Source organism: Balaenoptera borealis (assembly GCF_965194805.1).
Source record: "Balaenoptera borealis genome assembly, chromosome: 9".
Lineage (NCBI taxonomy): Eukaryota > Metazoa > Chordata > Mammalia > Artiodactyla > Balaenopteridae > Balaenoptera > Balaenoptera borealis.
In genome coordinates, this window is record NC_138873.1 from 5,295,565 (window position 1) to 5,315,411 (window position 19,847).

Here is a 19,847-nt window from a genome sequence, read left to right on the forward strand (position 1 = left end):
TTCCATCCGCCAGCTTCACGGCATCAGCTCTTGTTTGTAGGGAGGTTTTGATGTGACATGTGCAGCACGCGGCTGAGACGCAGGCGTTGGGACAGTCCGCCTGCGGGGTGCTGGGGCTGACTCACCGTCCTCTCCGCCTCTCCTTGGGGCGGGACAGAGGGAGGCCTGGGCCGCGCTGCTGGACTCCTGGAGGATAGGGAGGGGGCGGGGTGGGCCTGAGGCCGACTCAGTGCCCCCTCCCCCGGCCCCGCCTGCAGGGGCCAGGCCTCTCGGGTCCCCCCGGCGGCCAAGGCTTTGCTGGCCCCCCAGGGCCCTGCACGCCTGCGTCACGTGGAGGGGCCCAGCGCGCTGCTGGCCACAACTGCACTTTCAAAACAGTCCGAGGAAAGGTTCGAAAGGCACGTTTGCGGTACCTCGAGCTTAGTACTCAAGGTTGTGACAGCCTCCGTACTCGTGAGTCGGAAGTGGCGCTGCCTGGATCTTACCTGCAGTGATGTCACACATGCCCCATAAATGGGCACCAAGGAGCAGAGTGACCTTGGCTGCTGGTGGCCTCTGTTAATGGTCAAGGGCAGGGAAGAGAAGAAATGGTTCTTTTTTAGGAAGAACCTCAACAAAGCAGCAAACACCACACACACACACACACACACACACACACACACACACACACACTAGAACACATCTCGGCTGAGGGAAGCACGGTGAGGCGTACCCCTGGGATCTCCTCATTTTCCTTCCGGAAGCTCCTAGCTCCTTCATGACTGGACTCGGCTTTCAAGTCAAGGCCACGCTGTTCCTCCTGAGCGCCCCGATCAGTGACCGACGCGGTGCTGGTAGGAGGTCTGAGGGCCTGGGCGCTTCAGCTCAGCTCCACACTCTCTGACGGGTGGCGCTGCCCTGGGGCTGCCTGAGACTTTGCCAGATATGCAGTCTGAGCTCTCCTGGCCCAGCCCCGCTTCCTTCCCTCTCCTCTCTTACAAGCCTTTCCCCCAGTAAATCTCTTGCTCCCCTTCTCTGGGAGGCTAAAGGACACCCCTGGCCAGGAGCCCAGATGGGAATGGGTTGGGAAGTCGGAACTGACCAAAGTTATTCCCAGCCCCCGATGTACTGCAGATTGAGAAGTTATCTGAATTCTTTACGGGACCCCAAGCATGGCCTCGGGGTGGGAGGTGGGCTGCGAAGACTAAAAGGACGGGGTGGGGATGCAGAAGAGACAGGCCTGAAGAGGAGCACCTGAGGTCATGGAGGAGGAGACCGGGCTCGGACGGGTGAGTGAGCCTGGAAGGAACGGCTGAGTGTGAGCTCGGGCCTGTGAGGAGCCCCTCTCCTCCTGTTTCCATCCTGCAGTGCTCGGGTCGGGATTTGAACACACACTGGGGAGCTTCCGGATCGGCCTGGGGAAGTTGGTTGGCATCTGCAGCTGGGGATTTTGCTGGGAGCTCGGCCCTGGAGGAGGGGCCCCGAGGGAGAGCTCGCCCCCCTCTCCCAAGTGGGTGGGGCTGGTTGGTGGCAGGACCAGGAGGTCGCACAGAGAGTTTAATGACAGGGGACAGATGTGCTTTTAGGAATCTGATGTTTCTTTCTACGTCCGATAGACGGTGGGTGATTAATAAAGTGGAGAATTTCTTCTACATGGCAAACCAGTGTATTTCAGTTTATACCTGAGAGCCTCATGTATGGGTGTCACTTACTCTGTGTAGCTTGTGTCATCATGAGTTGTTATGAATAAAATAGCTTTAAAGATGCGCCAGAAGAGTTGGGACTTAAAGAATATATGATGGATGGACCTAGAGATTCTCATACTGAGTGAAGTAAGTCAGACAGAGAAAGACAAAATCATATGATATCGCTTATATGTGGAATCTTAAAAAAGGCTACAAATGAACTTATCTACAAAACCAAAGCAGGGTGGGGAGACTGGGATTGACGTATACACACTGCTATGTATAAAAGAGATTACGAATAAGGACCTACTGTATAGCACAGGGAACTCTATTCAATACTCTGTAGTGGCCTACATGGGAAAATAATCTAAAAAAGAGTGTATATATGTATTTGTATAACAGATTCACTTTGCTGTACACTTGAAATTAACACAACATTGTAAATCAATTATATCCCAATAAAATTTTTTTTGAATAAATAAATGGTATACGATGGATCGTTTTAGAAAGGAAACTTCTGAAGGAGGCACCAAAAACCTACCGGTTAAATGAATAGCTGCTTTATCTATTGTTTGAATTTAAATTTGGATGCAGCATATTTCTATTGATAAGAACAGCAGAGACGTAATTTTAGAAGAGATGGCCGACTCTGAAATATCCCAGATGTTACATCCTCCAACTGTAAATACTTTCCAAATAGTGTATTTGTGAGCGAGCCCAGCTTCCCCTTGAACCACCAGCCTTTCAAGCCAAGAGCTAGAACTAGCAGGTTTGACTTGAACCCTGAGCAGGCGACAAAGGTTAAGGAACAATGCAGTTCAGGTGGCCTGGCCCTGCCTTCAGTGTCACCGTCTACAGGTGGGCACAGGGAAGAGGTCCCTATTCCCTTAAGGAGTGTGGCCTCCAGGCTCTCCGTGGGCTCCTCTCTCCTCCTCATTCCCTGCCCTACTCACTAGAAGCTGGGGAGGAGGGCAGATCTGTCAGTCAGATGGGCAAATGGGCAGACGGGCAGCAGTGGTCAAAGGCAGCTCCGTTCAGAACGTGAAGGATGCTTAATCTTCCAGATCCAGACCAAGCATGGCAGACAGATTTCATTTCTGTGTCAACCCCTGATGACCCCAGGTGCTGCCTGCGGTGCTGACGGAGGGGATTTCAAGGACACCTCCAGGCCCGTAGGGACCAGCCCCCTCTAACTGATTGAGCGTGCCAGCTGCGGGTGAGGGAAAGCAGTCCAAGAACATGTGTCTCTTGTATCTGTCTTCCTGGCAGGCATCACTGGTTTCCTATCTGCACAGAAGTTCCTCCACTCAAGTGGGAAAGTCGAGCGATCCCCTTGGGACTCACCCTGTTTCCTTACAGTCACCCTCTCTGTCTTCACGAGCTTGTGCATTTTGTGTTCACAGATCTGCAATTCCAGCTGACTCATCCCACCGTGAAGCGCTGAGCAGGGCGGGGAGAGGCGGACTTGCTCAGACCCCCGGGGGACATCGGGGTCCAAGTGCAAGTGGTGGCTTCAGTGTCACCAAAGCAGGTGAACGGCTTCTGAAACGATTTCGAGGGCCCCAAGCATCCACCCCACCCCCCAATCTTCCTTCACGGATGCAAAAAGCTCCATCATGAGTGTGTCATTTTTTTGTCGTAAGACCTAACCCTAATCCCACCCCAACACGGACTGATCTTCCCTCCTACCTCATGCTGGTGTCGATTTTGAACGGGGCTGGGGAGCAGGGAATGGAGATAGGAAAAGGAGGGTTCTGGTGAGGCTGGGGATGGAAATGCAGAAGGGGATGATGGGGAAGGGGCCAAAGGCAGACTTTGCTGGTTAGGGGTTCAGTTGTATCCCCAAAAGTTAGGTTGAAGTCCTAACCACCAGTATTGTGAATGTGACTTTATTTCAGAATAGGGTCTTTGCAGATCTCATCAAGTTAAGATGAGGTCATTAGGGTGGCCCTAACCCAATATGAGTGGGGTCCTTATAAGAAGAGAGGACAGAAACACACAGAATGCCGTGTGACCACAGAGGCAGAGGCTGCAGTGATGCTGCCACAAGCCAAGGGACACCTGGGGCCACCAGAAACTGGAAGAGGCAAGGAAAGATCCTCCCCAGAGGCTTCGGACAGAGCATGGCCCTGTCAATACCTTGACTGCAGACTTGTGGCCTCCAGAACTGTGGGAGAATAGATTTCTGTTGGTTTCAGACCCCCAGTTTAGGGTACTTTGTAACCGTGGCCCTAGGGAGTTGATACAGCCTGTTTCACCCATTCCTAAAAACTGGTTCATCATTATGATAAATCCCAGAGATTACCATGATCATATATGGGAGGTACGGGTATCTTAGCCACAGAATAAACTATGGGCCAGAAAAAAAGAACGTTGGCCTGTGGTCCGTCCGCAGCAGGGGCTAGCTGTGTGCGCAGGTCCTGCGGGACCAGGTGGGGGACAGAGCCGAGCTGCCTGGAGGCCAGCACCACCGAGAAAGGACCAGACTTGTGTGGAAACGACCGACCTGGATGGCCAGGGAGACGCAGCAGCAAGAAAAGAAAAGAGACGCGTGTGTGAGGCCTGTAACTCAGCAGATGCGAGAGCTCTGGAAAAGCGGGCAAGGCGGAAATAAAAAGCAGGCTCCAGTTTGTGTTCCAAGAAGTTACAGCTGAAATCAAAGCTTGACCACACATGGCAGAGGAAGAGCTGTGGGACCGGGCAGACCTGAGGGAAATGTCGGGGTCCCCTGTCGCGTGCTCCAGCAGCAGGGACAGAATGAACCACCTGTCAGGAATTCGGCGTCTGGGTTGAGGACAATTGTAGGAACTGATTCTTTAGAATTGCTCAGAATGACAGCAACAGCAGCAGCAGGAAATCTGGAAATCAAAGGGTCTGTATCCCAAAGCAACAGTATGTGTGGCTCAGGAATCCCTCTGTCACCTCGGAGACATGGCAGTGGAGCCGTGGTTCTCATAACTTGGGGTTGGCGTGAGCTGCCGGCTCTGGGGCTGCAGGAGAGCTGAAAGGAGAGCTAGGCTGGCGGCTGACGTGGGGGCAGCACACCAGGACGGTTCACGTGGCCGCATGGAGCCCGTGGCCCGAGAGGAGCAGATGGGACCGTTCCCAGGCCTCAGGGTTTGTGTCAGAACCTGATGAAAGGTAAACAGCAGACGACACTCAGCAGCCCAGGAGGGTCCTCTGAACTCCAGCGACCGGAGGGTCCGCCCTGGGAGCAGAGACTCACCGCCATCTCAGGGGCACGGCTTTCTAAGTCTGGCTTTGGCAACGGCGACTTAGCAGGATACAAAGGGAGAAGCACCCCCGAGTCTTCAAATGTATCTCACTTCCACTCTTTGACCAAAGTACAACTGCTGAAGGCTTCATTTTCCTTCTCTCATTTGGAAAGTGGTATTACTGCATATTAATTTAAAATGAAGATGGATAAATTTGAGTTACGGGAAAAATCCCTCTACATCAAAACTTTCCATGTAACAAAAAGGTCTATTTCAAGTGATTCCTGGGATGTCAAAATCCCGCTATGAAATAAGAATGAGAACTTTTCACTGGGGTTTATTAAATCCCTGTATCAAGTAAAATCAAGACATGTGTACTTAGTGGTAATTATGACAACAGGGAAACAAAACTTTTAAGATGATATGGACGTATATGATTATACGGAATTAAAAACCACAATGTTATAAAACCCAAGTAACCAGAATACACAAGATAGAAAGAAGTTGTACAAACAATATCGGGAGGCTGGCAGGGCAGTGGGGACCGTCTGGAGTCAGGGCTGGCATTTTCTAGCTTTGTGAGGTTGGCTAAAATACGTGCGTGTTAGAGGCACTATTTTCCCAACTATAAAATGGAGGTAATACTACCTTATAAGGTTGTGGTAATGAAGTCATTCAGCATGGAGCTCGGCACATAGTAATAACAATGATGGTGAATAATAATAATGTGGTCACAGTAAGTCTACTTGTAACAAATACAGAGATTCAAGGTGACAGATACATAAAGGGCCCTTAAATCTCCAAGCACATAAGGATCCTTAAAAAATGGTCAAAAGAGTTCACAGTTTACGGAAGTGGAAATAAAAGTTAATGAATGAATTCAATGAATACTAGAGATTTGTAAAAAAACAAACGAACCTTTACACATCAAACTCACTAGTAAATAAGAAGAAAATAATGCAAACATCAAACACCATTATAATAACAGAGATGCTGGTGAAACTACCGTTAACTAAGAATATCCAGAAATTTCTAAGTACAAATTTGTTTATTATTTAGGAAGACAATTTAATAATTGTTATCAAGAGCCATAATATTCTACAGTTTGATCCCATAATTCTGTTCCTGAGAATGAAATTATTCAAATTAAGAGAAAGTTATAATGAGACATGTAGGTAAGATTATAAAAATTAAAAAATCCAATAATACAGCAACGGTTACTTTGTCATAGAATAGTAACTTCATAACATATTACGTGCTGATTAAAAAACGACAGAGGGTCTACAAAATAGAGTGCATATAAAATTATGTCAAGTAGGATGCAATATATTGAAGTAACTGAAAATATTTTAAAAATAACATAAATATATATGGATACAGATGAAAGGAAGCTATAAAGAAATGCAGTTCATTTTATACTGGTAAAGGGATTTGGATATAATTATTTGTGTATTGTTTTATTAATAAATATATAGTGAAATATATATAACTGTCTTAATTTCTCCATATTACCTGTTAACTCCTCATGATTCATTTTGTATTGACCAATATTAGGGTATAAAAATCCAATTCAGGGATTCAGTTAAGACACAAGCAAGCTATGTGCTCTCTGGGGCATCTCTCCTGACTCAGTTGAGAACTATCGGCTGAGCACATGTATATGTCTCTCTAAAGAAAACTTTACTCAAGATTGGCACGTGGTTCCCTGACACTCTCTTTCATGTTATTATAAGAACTCCAACCTCTTAAACTGCTAAATCACTCTCTATTATACCTATACCTCAAAACAGCTTCAAAAGTCACTGGAAAAGTCACTTAGGAAAGTAGCAAATAACTAAAAGACTATTATACATGACGGAACTAGCCAAATAGAAATGTTTGGTCATTCACCTGTTCTGTGGTTTTGGAGGACCCCTCTGAGTTTTACAAATGACAACAACACGCTGTCAAAGCTTCAGATCAGGCCCTATGCATGCATGCATGTGAAGAGCAGCTATTTTTGGCTCTGGGCTCCAGTTACACAGGCCTAGCTGGAAGCTTTGTTCTCAGAACTCATGCTGTCATCAAAAGGACTCAATACAAATACAGCAGTAGGTCCGCAGTGGCTAAGCTGTAACCACAGCTGCAAACTCTTCGTCATGTGAAAACTCCGGGCTTTTTCTGGGTCTGGAACGCCTGTTGGCCACGCCTTCTGCCTGCCTGTCCTGCCCCTGGAATCTCGTCCATTCTTACCATCCTCTTCGTTCCCCACATGGTCCCTGACCACCCTCCTCCCTGTGGCCTCCGCTGCAGCTGTTTTTACACTGACTATGGTGATCTTCGTGTGGCCAGGTCCTGTGTGTCCCCTCTTAACTGAATTTGTGCTTCTCCAGTGGAGAACTGTGTCTTCCTCACGGTGACATGGTGTCTGGCCCACAGGCCCTCGGGGGATCTTAATGTGTGGTCTACGGAGAGACTTGGGGGCGTCTAGGAGGTCCCTGAAATCGTGGGCAGCCTGTGTGCATGTCAGGGGCAGACAGGTGGAAGCCTCGCAACAGGGGTCCCTCGCTTTTTGTCCTTTTAAGGCCCCTGGGGTTTGAGCCAGTCCTGGAGGCCCTTTCCCCTTGATGGCCATTGGTTTAGGCTCCAGCAGGTGACCTCTCAGACCGATGGGGTCCGAGGGGAAGCTGGCAGGGGATGTCTGGGAAAGAGCTTTCCCTCTCGTGCGGGGAGGCAAGAGGCGGCCGCACTGCCTCTTCATGCAGTCCTGGGACCCACACGGTGTCCGGAGCGGATCCAGTCCTTCGGGGACCACAGGCCGCTGACGTGACAGAGGCAGAGCAGGGAGTCGGGGGTGCCTGGCGCCCTCAGGTGTGACCGCGCACGGCCTTCCCCAGCCCTGAGTAGTTGACTCTGAACTTGTTATGTGATACAATACATGTCTTGTTTCTTGGGGCACTTTTAATTGAATTTTCTCTATTTTTGTAGCTGATACACCTGCCAGGATGCAGCAGTTTTCATTAGATGAAGAAAAGGATCCGCGTCCCTTCCTCTCCCAAGGTCCAGGGTCTCTGTAGAAGGTGTTCAGTAGGTGTTGACTGATGCATTGACTGACAGACTGAAATTCCTCTGAGTAGCCCCGGTGCCATGGAAATTCTCCAGGGCCAGTCTGTAGGAAGTTGCATTAATAACTGGAGTGTGCAGTTCCCATGGGCAAGCCCGCGGCTCAGCGCCTCCAGGCCGTGGAGAGAGATTGTGGGAGGCCCGAGTGTGGAGGCAAGCTAGGGGCCTGGGGTGTGGCCCTGAGAAACGCCCAGGGAGGACCCAGCCGGCCGCTGGCTCGGGCACTGTGTCACTGGGAGGTGGGCACCATAGGGCCCTCCTCACTAAGTGTGTAGGGCAAATCGGTTTCAACTTACAAGCCTGGTTGATGGGTCGTGTTGAGAAGGATTCCGAAGCTGTGTCTAAATTTAGCGTTGATTGTCCCTTAAGTCTCCCAAGGACATAAACGTAGGCAGTCAGTGCCTTCCTGCAGTTAATCTTCCCTGTCTGCGGTCTGGTTCTTGGCTTTTTGGATCAGGAAACTCAGGGAGTTCCCCCAGAGCAGGGCTCTCAAGAGTGGGTTCGCAGAGCTCCTGACAAAGGCCCTCGTCCCTCTGATATATTTCTTTGTTCAAAAACTGGACTCTGAGGCCCCGTGCTCTGCAAACAGCAGCCGGAGGTGCTGTCGTAAGCCACTTCCAGGCGAAACCAGTAAACTGGCCTCCGGTTTCCGTGCGTCCCTCTGTCCCTGGAGCAGCCACCTCCGCAGATGGTGGCGTCAAACTCAGACGGGTCCCCTCTTTTCAGAGCCCGTGGAGACGAGAGAGACCCCCGGCTCATATGCCTTTGCTCAGACTGGTGCGGGGAGAGCCCGGCTTTCATCCCGACGGCGCCCGGCTGTCTGGGGCCCCTGGTAAGTCTCCAGCGGGGCCCTGTCGCCCTGTCGCAGGATGAAGGGACGCCTGCTCTAATGTTGTCACAATCCGTGGTTCTGCTTGGGCTGCGGCCCCCTCCGGCCCAGCCCGCTGTCGCTGGGAGGCTCCGCCCGGCCACCTGGGGAAGGACAGGACAGGGCGCTCCACGCGGGCGCAGCCCGGACAAGGACCCGGACAGGACGTGGGGCCTGCTTGGTCCAGGGGACCAAGAGCCTCGCCACCCAGCTCAGGATGTGCTCTACACTCCGGGCAGGGGAGCGAAAGGGAAGGCTTTCGAGTAGGGAAAGGACATGACGGAAGCAAGGCTGTGGGAGACCTCTCTGGCCGCTGCGGGCCGGGAGGGTGGGGAGGGGAGCCATCGGAAAGTGTGGGGCGTGGGCTGGAGGGCCGGTCCCTGCAGAGGTGGTGCCCCCGGCGCTGGTGCGAGCCCTTGCCCCTCCCCCCTCTTCTCCTCCCCTCCCCCACTCTTCTCCTCCTCCCCTCCCCCTCTTTTCTCCTCCCCTCCCCCTCTTCTCCTCCCCTCCCCCTCTTTTCTCCTCCCCTCCCCCTCTTCACCTCCCCTCCCCCTTTTCCCCTCCCCCTCTTCTCCTCCCCTCCCCCTCCTCGTCCCCTCCCCCTCTTCTCCTCCCCTCCCCCTTCCTTTCCTCCCTCCCCGGCCCTTCCTCCCCTGCCCTTTCCTGGGGGGTAGATGACAGGAACGTGCTGGCGTTAGGGGACCTGTGCCTCCCTCTGCCCACCCCCTCGGGTGCTGTGTCGCAGTCTCCAGGGCCCGGATGGACGAGCTGACGGACCTGCCCGACGTGAAGCAGATGGCGCTCCTGGCTCGGTGGAGGTGGCCGAAGGACATGACCTTCCTCCCGGCCTTTCTTTTGGGAAAGGAAGTCTTTGGAAGTCTGTAGCAACTGAATCAATCTTGTCACTTTGATAAGCAGGGTCCCCTTTCGCTCCGAATGTGGAGAAAGCGCCACACTTCCTCCGATTGTTCCAGTTTATTGTAGTTCAGTGTGTGAGACATGATAGCCTCATTCCTGGGGAGCCCGGGGGGGAGCGGGCGGCCTGGGCTTCCGCGGGGCGCGCGGGGAGCAGCGCAGGCCGGTTATTCCTGGGAGTTATTTCGAGCGGCTGGGCCGTCGGCTCAGGTTTCTGGCCGGGCCTCAGGGCCACGTGACGGGGGCATGAGGCAGTTCATTATAATAATAGACTCCGCGCTCACCAGGCGGGCGGCTCTTTGAGGGCACGGGACCGCGCTGGCTCAGCATCCCTCCCGGTGCCCTTGGGGCGGCGCCGGGCCCGGGGGCGCGGGAGCGCGGGCGGCGGGCGGGCGGGGAGAGCGCAGAGCTGGGCGGCCTCGGGAGGCCCCCGTGAGCGCAGCCTCCTCCTCTGCGCTGCCCTGGAGAGCAGAAGTGACTCACGCACGGGGAGACTGACTCATGAGCTCCACGGGCGGCAGAGCCCGGCAGGCAGCTTTCAGCTCAGTGCAAGGAAGAATGTTCTCATCATGTATAAAATGGAACCTGTTGCCCTCGAAACAGAAGCTCCTGACACGGTGAGGGCCGGCGACCCCCCCGCGGGCCCTGGGTTTTCTATTTTAACTTTGATTTTCAGCAATTTCTTCTTATTTCAGAGGTTGCACCACTGGCTGCAGCACCAAAGCACATGCCACAAACCGGGGCTTAAACAACACAATTTACTTTCTCCGGGGGCTGGGGGCCAGCAGGCTGAGATCCAGGTGTGGGCAGGGCTGGTTCCTGCTGAGGCCGCTCCTCCGTCTTCCGTGGTTCGCTGGCGATCTATGGCCTCCCTTGGCTTGTGGGAGCACGACTCCGATTTCTGCCTGCATCTTCACATGGCATTCTCCCTGTGTGTGTGTGTCTCTGCGTCCAAGTTTCCCACTTTTATGAGGACACCTGTGATTCCTGCTCCAGCATAACCTCATCCTAACTTAACTGATTACATCGGCAGCTACCCTATTTCCCAGTAAGGTCACGTTCTGAGATACCGAAGGCCAGGACTTCAGCTTATGAATTTTGGGGGAAACACAATTCAACCTACAACCGATGTGGTACATACGCATTGTGGAAATTTAGAAAATAGAGATAAAAAGAAAGAAGGAAAACCGCCACATTTCAACCACTCAGAGATCACTGCTGTGAATATCTTAGAGCATATCCTTCTGAAAAAAATCTTAAAGTTAGACAAAATGAATATACTGTTCTATATCTTTAGTCAATGATCTCTTCCTTTCTAGTTCACTGAATTTCTTCTCATCTAATACCTAGTCTGTGTTCAAATTGTGAACAGTAATTTTGTTCAAACCAATAACCAATCCATTGCCGTTTGTTTTCACTGGTTGTTATGTTCCCTAAGTCTCTTTAATCCATAACTGTCCCTTTTTTATGACGTCAACTTATTTGGGGCCAATTATGCTGCATAATACCTTGCCTCCTGGATTTGTTCGGTTGCTTCCTTGTGACGTTGCTTAGCTCGTTCCTCTGTCTCCTGTTGCTTATAAACTGGGGCTATTAGACCTCTGATGGACTCAAGCCAAGCATGTTTGGATGGAAAGCATTACAGGCACTTCTAAGTGCCTCCCATCAGAAGACTCAGAATGTCTGGTTGACCCAGGTCAGGCCTTGCCAGGCATGGGGATGGTGCCTGGGGGTTCCTGCCTTGGGTGGGAGGTGACACCTTATGACCTTGAGTGCTCCTTGCAACAGTGAGGTTTTTGTAACTTGAAAGTTTCTGATCGTTGAGACAGGAGCCCTCCCTTTCTGGTGGCAGCTGGCACTGGGAGAGGAAGTGTGGCAGGGCCCGCTGAGCCACCCTCATCGCTGCCCTTTGGGAAACCTCACCAGTCTCAAGACTTCCAGTTCTAAGAAGTCCTGCCCTTGGATTCCGACACTGAGCCCACTAACGTGGGGTGATGGGGGTGTGCTTCCCCACCACACCTGGACCTCGTGATGGTCCGCACCCCACACCGTGGCGAGGTGGGGCCTGGCTGGATCCCCGTCTCCCCCCCGAGACCATTTCCAGGAAGGACCTTAGCCCTTTCTCTCCAGCATTTTACAGTGTTTTTATTTTTGTTTTTTAAAGAGAAGCAATTTACAATGAAACACAGATTTTATGTGTATATTTGCTCATCTTTTGACAAATCTCGTACACTTGTGTAACCCAAACCTCTGTCAAGATATAGAGCATTCCCATCGCCCATAAAGTTCCCGTGTGCCCCTTCCCAGTTAATCCTGGCCCAGGCACAGGTAACCACTGTTTCAGCTTTTCCCACTGTAGATTATTTTGCCTGTTCTAGACCTTCATGTACATGGAATTGACAGCGTGTTCTGGTCAGCACGGCGTTGGCTTCATCCACGGCGGTGCAGGTGTCAGCCCTCCCCTCCCTCCTCCTGAGCAGTGCTGTGTTGCACATGCTGCAGTGTGTTCATTCGTTCTCCGGTGGATGTTTCCAGTTCTCTGTTATTATAAATAAAGCTCCATGAACATTCATGTACAGGTAATTGTGTGCACATGTGTTTTCATTTCTCTTGGGTAAATATCCAGGAGTGAAATCAATGGGTCATAGTTCAAGTGGTTGTAGCATTTACCCCCATCTCAGTAGTGGAAGGGCATTCTGGGATCATCAGCTGCCTCTTTATTTTTTGCCATTCTGGTGGCTATGTAGCGGTATCTCGATGTGGATCTAATTTGTGTTTCCTCAAGGATTTATGATAATGAGAACTTTTTTTTTGCGTGCTTATTGGCCATTCGTATGTACTCTTTTTTGACTGTAACTCTTTTAAACGTTAATATTTATTTCTTTTCCTTAATAAGCACTATAACTTGTTAAACTTATTCAAACAGGCATTCAATGCCTGAATTGAATTTCTTGCTCATCCTTCAGTGGAGATTATCAAAGAAAGGTGGATAGGAAGTGATCTTTGAGAAGAAGCAAAGTCATGTGCTTTTAGCTAATTACTCCTAACTCCCATTCTCTGGGTCTCTGGTGAGTCCGTCATTAGCAGGTATTGGAGGTTGGCTGGCTGACCAGCGCTGTGTGTATGGTGTTCTTGAAGAGGCTTCTGACACATCCGGGGAGGCAGGGTTGGAGATGAGAAAAGGACAGAGAAGACCCCTTTGCCCTAAAGAGTTCACCTTATGGGGTGTGTTGACGAAGGGAATGAAAGTACAGAGATTGCAGCTGAGAAGAGGAAGGAAATGACATGCAGCCTCTAGGCTTGGATTTTTGCCCATCGGAGGATCATGGCGCCAAAGAGCTTTCTTTGAGTTTCAGGTAGAATCTTGTTCTTTAAGTGGAGAGCACCATTTGTTACCCTCCTCGGCAGAGGTTCCTTACTGCTCAGAGCCCCCGGGGAACCACCAGGAGCTCGTGCCCTGGTCCAGCATAGCAGGGCCCGTGTCCTCCCTGCCCAGCTGGTGATGGAGACGCAAACCAATCTCATTCTCATCCTTCTGCAGGTGCTGCCACTGCCTCTTCATTTATAGTGACTCATTGTGGGAGGACTTTACTGAGCTACCCAGGAATGTCAGTGGAAGACCTTAGGCTAGGCCACAGGGAAGGAAAAGGAGGGAAAAAAAGAGAAAAAGAAGCTGGGATGGGAAAGGGGTCGGGGGAAGGGAGGGGGAGGAACTGACAGTTGCTGCAGCCCTGAGCTGTCTGCTCTTGCCTCCAGAGAGAAGCTCCTTGAGGGTCGTGAGAAAAGGGAGATCAAAGACCCTCCATCCTCTGGAGACTCCACTTTACCTCTAAGTTCAGGTTTAAAACACATCTGGTGAAAAGCAAATGATCAATGAATGGACGGATACCATGAAAATAAGAATTTATAATCCAGAGATTTCTCCTGCAACAAAGCCTTGTCTTAAATGGTGGGGATCCACATTATAAAAATATGCTCCCCCTTCCCGTGATGGGATCAGGCTGTTCTCCTTGTCCCTTTAGAACAAGGTGCTGTCATCCCAACTCACCTGAGCTAGAAACTGCCCCCCAAAAGCAGGAGTTCCAATCTTCTAAGATTTATGAGAGAAAATAGGTCGGAAAATCCAGGGACCACAACGAGGAGGATGGAAGGCCACTGGGTGGACAGGCCTGGCCGGGGGCCACGCCGAGAGATGGCTGAGGATGGGTACTGCCCTGGGGTATGCCCGCCTCGGGCCAAAAAGGATTAGAGGGGCGAGGAGGAAGGCTGAGGGATAAGAAAGCGGGGCTCCGGCGGAGACAAAGCCCCTTTGCGCTCCTGCCATGGCAAGCTCCCCTCCAGCAGAGAGACACTGTGAGAAAGTGTTGGAGCCCTGGCCCCTTTCAGCCGCAGTGAAAGCAGCCTTGGCAGCGCTGCCGGGGCTGAGAGGCCGGGGGCTGGCAGGGATGCGTCGGCCTCGGCGCGCTGTGCGGCGGTGCGTTCCCAGGCCCCGGCACACAACCTTGGGCCGAGTCCCATTTCCTCCCCGAGCAGAGCTTGAGGGAGGGGGGCAGGGACCGCAGCATCACTGGGGGACAAGCTCCCCCCCCACCCTTGTAGAGTGGCCCAGATGGGGCGCACTGGGCCGTGGGGAGATGCTTGTGGCACGTTATTCACTAGCCCGTTATCAGGGGTTAGAATCCCAGAGTCTGGCATTTGGAAGGAACTTTAAGGTCAATATCAAGCCCTATGACCTCACTTCACAGAAGAGGAAACTGGGGTGCAGGGGGCTTCAGTTTCGTGGCTGAGAGTTCTCGGCTGTCGTGGCGGAGACCAGTCTGAAACTCTGGCCTCCTGGATCCGGGCTCAGAGCAGGCCCGTGTGCCACCTGGAAGGGGAAGGACACAGAGATGGGAACAGAGGGAAGTTTCTGAACCAGTTAGGGGTGGGTCCTGGCCTGAGCCCCACAGGGGGCCCTGAATAGACTGGTATCTGGGAACAGGGGGGGAAGGTGCTAGGACCTGATGCAAAATGCCAGCATCGGGGCCGTGGAGACGTCCTTCCACCTCTGTGCTTTGACCTTCGGATAAACCGCCCTTTACAGTTTTCCCAGCTTCTCGAAGGATGTAATTGTATTGTATGGACTCATAGAATGTTAGGGTTGCCAGGGACGTGGGGGTTTCTGTGGGCCAACTTCCGGCCCAGTGTGGGAACCCCCTCTGGACCGGCCCGTATAGTCACTGACCCGTCTTTTTTTCACTTTGAGTTATAATTAGCACACAACAGTATATTAGCTTCAGGCATACGACATAGTGATTTGATATTTTTATACATTGTGAAATGATCACCACAATAAGACCAGTTACCATCCATCACCATACCAAGTTGTTACAATATTATTGACTCTATTCCCTATGCCGTACTTTACATCTGGGTGACATTTATTTTATAGCTGGAAGTTTGTACATCTAAATCGCCGTCACCAACTTTGTCTGTCCCCTCACCTCCTCCCTCTGGCGACCACCTGGTTGTACTCTGTATCTACGAGTCTTTCTGTTTTGTTTTGTTTGTTTGTTTTCTTTTTTAGATCCCACATATACGTGAAATCATGTGGTATTTGTTTTTCTCTGTCTGATTTTTTTTCACTTAGTGTAATACCCTCAAGGTCCATCCACGTTGCCACAAATGATAAGGTTTCATCCTTTTTGATAGCCGAGTAATATTCCATTGTGTGTATAAACCACATCTTCTTTATCCATTCATTGATCCATGGACACTTAGGTTGCTTCCAAATCTTGGCTATTCTCAGAGGTTCCAAAGAGTAAGGAAGTTCCTAGCTCCTGGGGCAGAGTCAGCTCTGAGTCAGCTTTAAATATACAGGGACCATGGGTGTTGACCCAAACCTTCGGCTGGAGGGCCGGATCTTGTTCTCTGGCGCCAGCTGTGCAGAGCAGGTCTGGCCTCCCCACACGCTCCCCTCAGCTGTGCTCAGGTGGCGTGTTTGGGGAAGGAACGGGCCGCTGGGGTCACACAGCCTGGGGCCCCTCTCTGGGCTTCGCAGTTAGCGGCTGTGTGACTTGGACCAACTAACTTCTCCGAATGTGTTTTCTCACCTGTGAGAAGAGGCAGCACCCAGGACAGGGTGGCCGTGGCTTAGCTGCAACCTCTGCAGGCCGAGCGCCGCTCGGTGACCCCGCCTCGCCTGGTCCTCCAGTCGCCTTGCCCCGCCCCACATCTGACGTCACCCATGGCTCCTTCCCTTCCCCATGGCTCCTCCCCCTTCCCCCTGTACCGGGCGAGGCGCTGGGAGCAGCAGGGGCACAAACTCAGCCACAGCGGACACGGGAGGGCGCCGAGGCGCAGGGAGCCGGGAGGGATGGAGAGCGGTCATGGCCGTGGCCACGTGGAAGCCCGGCCGCCAGTGCCCCTCCCTGCGAAGGGGCCAGGTGTGTGTGGGGGGGGGGGGGGGAGTCCACCACACCTGGAACTCTCCCTTCCGGAGGAGGGGGCGGGGACGTCAGGCTGGGCTGTGGGCCCCGTCCTGCGTCTGGCGGGAGGAAAGTGAAGGAACCTCCCGGAGCCTTCATCCAAGGACAGACGACGCTCCCGGAACGCTTGAGTAAGGCAGGAGCATCAAGCGTGTGGCTCTGAAGGAAGATTACAGCTCTCACACGGAGCTCCAAACACACAGAGTCAATCTCCTCTGTGATGAAGTCCAGCCACCCCCCGCCCTGCCTGACGTCTGTGGTCCTCGGGAAATTGCAAAGCGCTGGGCCGCCCACTGACTGTCCATCAGGTCTCGAAGACCAGAGGGGCTGCAAGTTCCCTGGAGAAGCGTGTGACTTCAGGACGTGGAGACACCGACGTGACGTGGCAGGGGGGAGGGTGGGGAGGCGTGCGTGTGCGTGCGGAAAAGGAGGCCACGCGTCTTTGCGGGGTGAGCCGAGCAGAGCTGACATTTTCACTAATAAGATGCCGAGGAAATGCTTTAGTGCCCTAGAGTCTACGTTCACCGTGGCTGGAGATAAATGCTTCCTGGAATCCTGCAGTAACGCCAAAAATCACTTCACAGGTGTGAAACAGGGGGGGAAATGAGTTTTACGCCTCCGTCTTTTCAGCCAGAAGCAAACTGGCTTCTCCCTGAGTGGCGTCCTCTGTGGTCAGGGATGTGATTCCCAAAAAACGTCGAAAACGACACGATGTCCCAGGAACACGCGGCTGATCGTCATGCTCTGAGAGGACACTTACTCTGAGATGAGTGTGTCTGGGATTTCAGTGCACAGATTTGTACTCACATTATTTGTTCTATATTTATATATTTATCCTCATATGTTCTGGAAGTCTTCTGTTGAAAGATTAAGTCTCAGGCACAGTTTTAAGGGACTGTCACAAGATACCTCATTTAATCCTCCTAGCGCCCTCTGAAGCAGTCTTTCAAGTGGGGAAACTGAGGCTCAGAAGATTGTATTGGAAGGTCAACACCATCTAGAGGGAGGTGGTGGACCTGCAAATTAAACCTTGGCCTTGACATGAATCCCAATCGAATCCAAACTCACCATGTCTCACCCTCTCCCACCCCACACCCGCTCCCTGGACTTAGTTTTACCTGTTAGGTTGGAATTAGATCTCTTTCTTTTCAAGCCAGTCTAGAATGATTGTACATCCACACATGACACCTTCCATTTTTAACCATAGCCTAGAGGTATCGCAGAACCCCTGAGATCCTGTCCTGCTTGTTGAGATTCAGATTTTACCTCCTTTTTGGAAAAAGTGCAATATTTGATCTTTCGTGAGAGCAGGGCGTGTAATTCCCCCGTTTTCACAGGCCCACGACACCCCCTCGAGGTAGGGAGAGCCTTACGGGGGCCCCTCTCGCTGCTGAGATGGAGGCCCTCTCTGCCTTGTAACCGCTTTGTAGATTCTGATAGATTTTCCAGAGAAAGGTTTTATTCAGCTGGGACTCTGACCTCTTGTGAGACGCTGTGGTATTTGTCAGCTATGTGGCCTTTGCTTGGTGGTGACGTTATTAGCTATTCCAGCCAGCCCACAAGACTCTGTGCCCTCCCAATAAAACCTCTTGATCAATTTCAGTGTTTGGGTCATTTTTGTTGTGCTCTGAATGAAGGGGAAAATCGCTTCAGCAGGATGTGGTTTACTCCCCGCTCAGCAAACAAAGATCCACCAAATATAATACATTTAAGGCAGAGATTGTCACCGTTCAGGAATGTTTTGCAGTCGGGTTCTTTCTAAACTGAAAACATTCTTTTAATATGGAGAATTCCTATGAGGACTGTAAAAATCCTACTCACATGACATGTTTCCCCGTCTTGAATGGAGTCTACTGAAGAGTTATTAAAAATTTACCTTTTTGTCAATAAAGTTCTTTAAGGGACATTTTTCTTGCTGCATTTTAATGTAAAGTTCACTGCCCAGATGGATGAGGGAGGAGACAAAAAGGCCATTTAAAGCTCTGGTTCTAGAATGCTCCTAGTGTGCAGTTAATTGAATCAAGTGACACACGTGGGCCATACTGTATGTGGACATAGTTTTGGTTGTAGGTGGCTGTCACCAGCCCACAGAGACTTAAACCTGGGGCAATGGAGAAAATGTTAATTCAGATATCTTACTTCAGTAAGGGCGTCTGGTAAGGAAAATTATGTGTGTGCTGTTTTATAACAGCTGATCCTAATTTGAATTTTGAGCAGTTCATTAGAAGGCTCCTTTTCTGTATTAGTATAAATGATTCCATTTTTTAAAGTTTCAAGTATAAAGATGACACTACATTGAATATTTGGAAATGCTTTTTTGAACAGTGAGACTTGTAAGCTTTTATTTTTTATTTTTTTGCCTGATGATACTTGAAGCAAAATGATAGGTTTTTGCTATTGGTTTTTTACTGATCGATTTAAGCCATATTTTTCTAAGGTACACCTATTCTTCATTCTCTAGAGTGAGGACGATTTAGTTATCTTCTTGACTAGGGAAGTCGAAGCTTTCCTGTTACTCTTAAAGGTTACATTAAGTTAATTTCCCTGAAGAGTTCCTATTGCTCCGTGTAAAATAGCAAGAGTGGCTGGGCTTGAAAGCAAGGCCATGGAAACCCCGTTCATGGACCAGACTTTCAGCTTAGCCTTCGGAAGGGCGGGAATCAAAGTTCCAGCAGAAACCTCGATTTGGAACACTGGTTCCCAAACTTCGGGTCCCCTGCAGGACTTGTTCAAACACACAAGCTGGGCGCCACCCTGGAGCTTCGGTTCAGCAGGTCTGCGCGGGGGCCTGAGGATGTGAATTCCTCTCCAGCCTCCAGGTGAAGCCGCTGAAGCTGGGCCGGGGACCCCGCTTTGAGACCTGCCGTGCTAGGCTGTGGTGGGTGACTCTGGGGTCAGCGGGCTCGGGACACCTGGGCTGCTTCTATTTAGCCTCGTGGCGGACATAGATTTAGACAGACGTCTGGGTCTGTCTGTGCTCAGTGCCCCCTGGAGGGAACATCCGTGTGACTGGGGCGTTTGGCAGTGACCCGCATGGGTCCCCTGGGGGGACCCAGTGGGAGGCGAGGGAGGAGGAGCCGGGGAGCCCTCGACGAGGCCGCCGCGGAGCCCGAGCGGTGCTGACGCCACAGCCCACACTGAGGCCATTTGTCTGTCTTCGAACAGCCGGATGGGCCCTGTGTTTCCGGGAGCTTTGGAGGATATTTAAAATACTTTCCTCTGACTTGGTTTAAACAGAAGAATGAAAGCCTCTCCCCACGACAGCAGAGTCTTCTTGCATTTTCCAGAGTCTGAGCGTCTGCAGTGGGTCTTACACTGGATTGCTAAGATTCTTCTTCCCCAGGTGCAGCATGGCTGACACCTGAGGAGTTCAGGGTCCTGTCTGCCGGGGGGCGGAGGGGGGGGGTGGGAGGAGGCCCACGTCTCCGATGGGCTGGCAGGACCGTGGAGCGGCCGGCTTTAGAAGGCCACTCGCTCATTGATCCCACCAGCGGTCACTGGGTGCTGCCCCTGCACCAGGCAGGCCCCCGGCACGGGGGACACGGGGGTGACAGAGCAAACGCCCTCTTCTCACGGAGACCACGTTGCACAGGCAGGCAAGCAGACATGTACCATG

General features: G+C 51.5%; 1 long non-coding RNA gene across 2 annotated transcripts; it reads left to right on the forward strand.

Annotated features, from left to right (window-relative positions):
- The first annotated feature begins 257 nt into the window (after nt 1-257).
- Nucleotides 258-12,347, forward strand: LOC309634874. Of its 2 annotated transcripts, XR_014248483.1 has the most exons (3): nt 258-8,813; nt 9,595-10,381; nt 11,594-12,347. It is a non-coding gene; the product is annotated as an uncharacterized lncRNA (long non-coding RNA). The 2 variants fall into 2 exon arrangements; XR_014248484.1 differs by lacking the exon at nt 258-8,813 and having other exon boundaries at nt 9,485-10,381.
- The last annotated feature ends 7,500 nt before the right edge of the window (nt 12,348-19,847 follow it).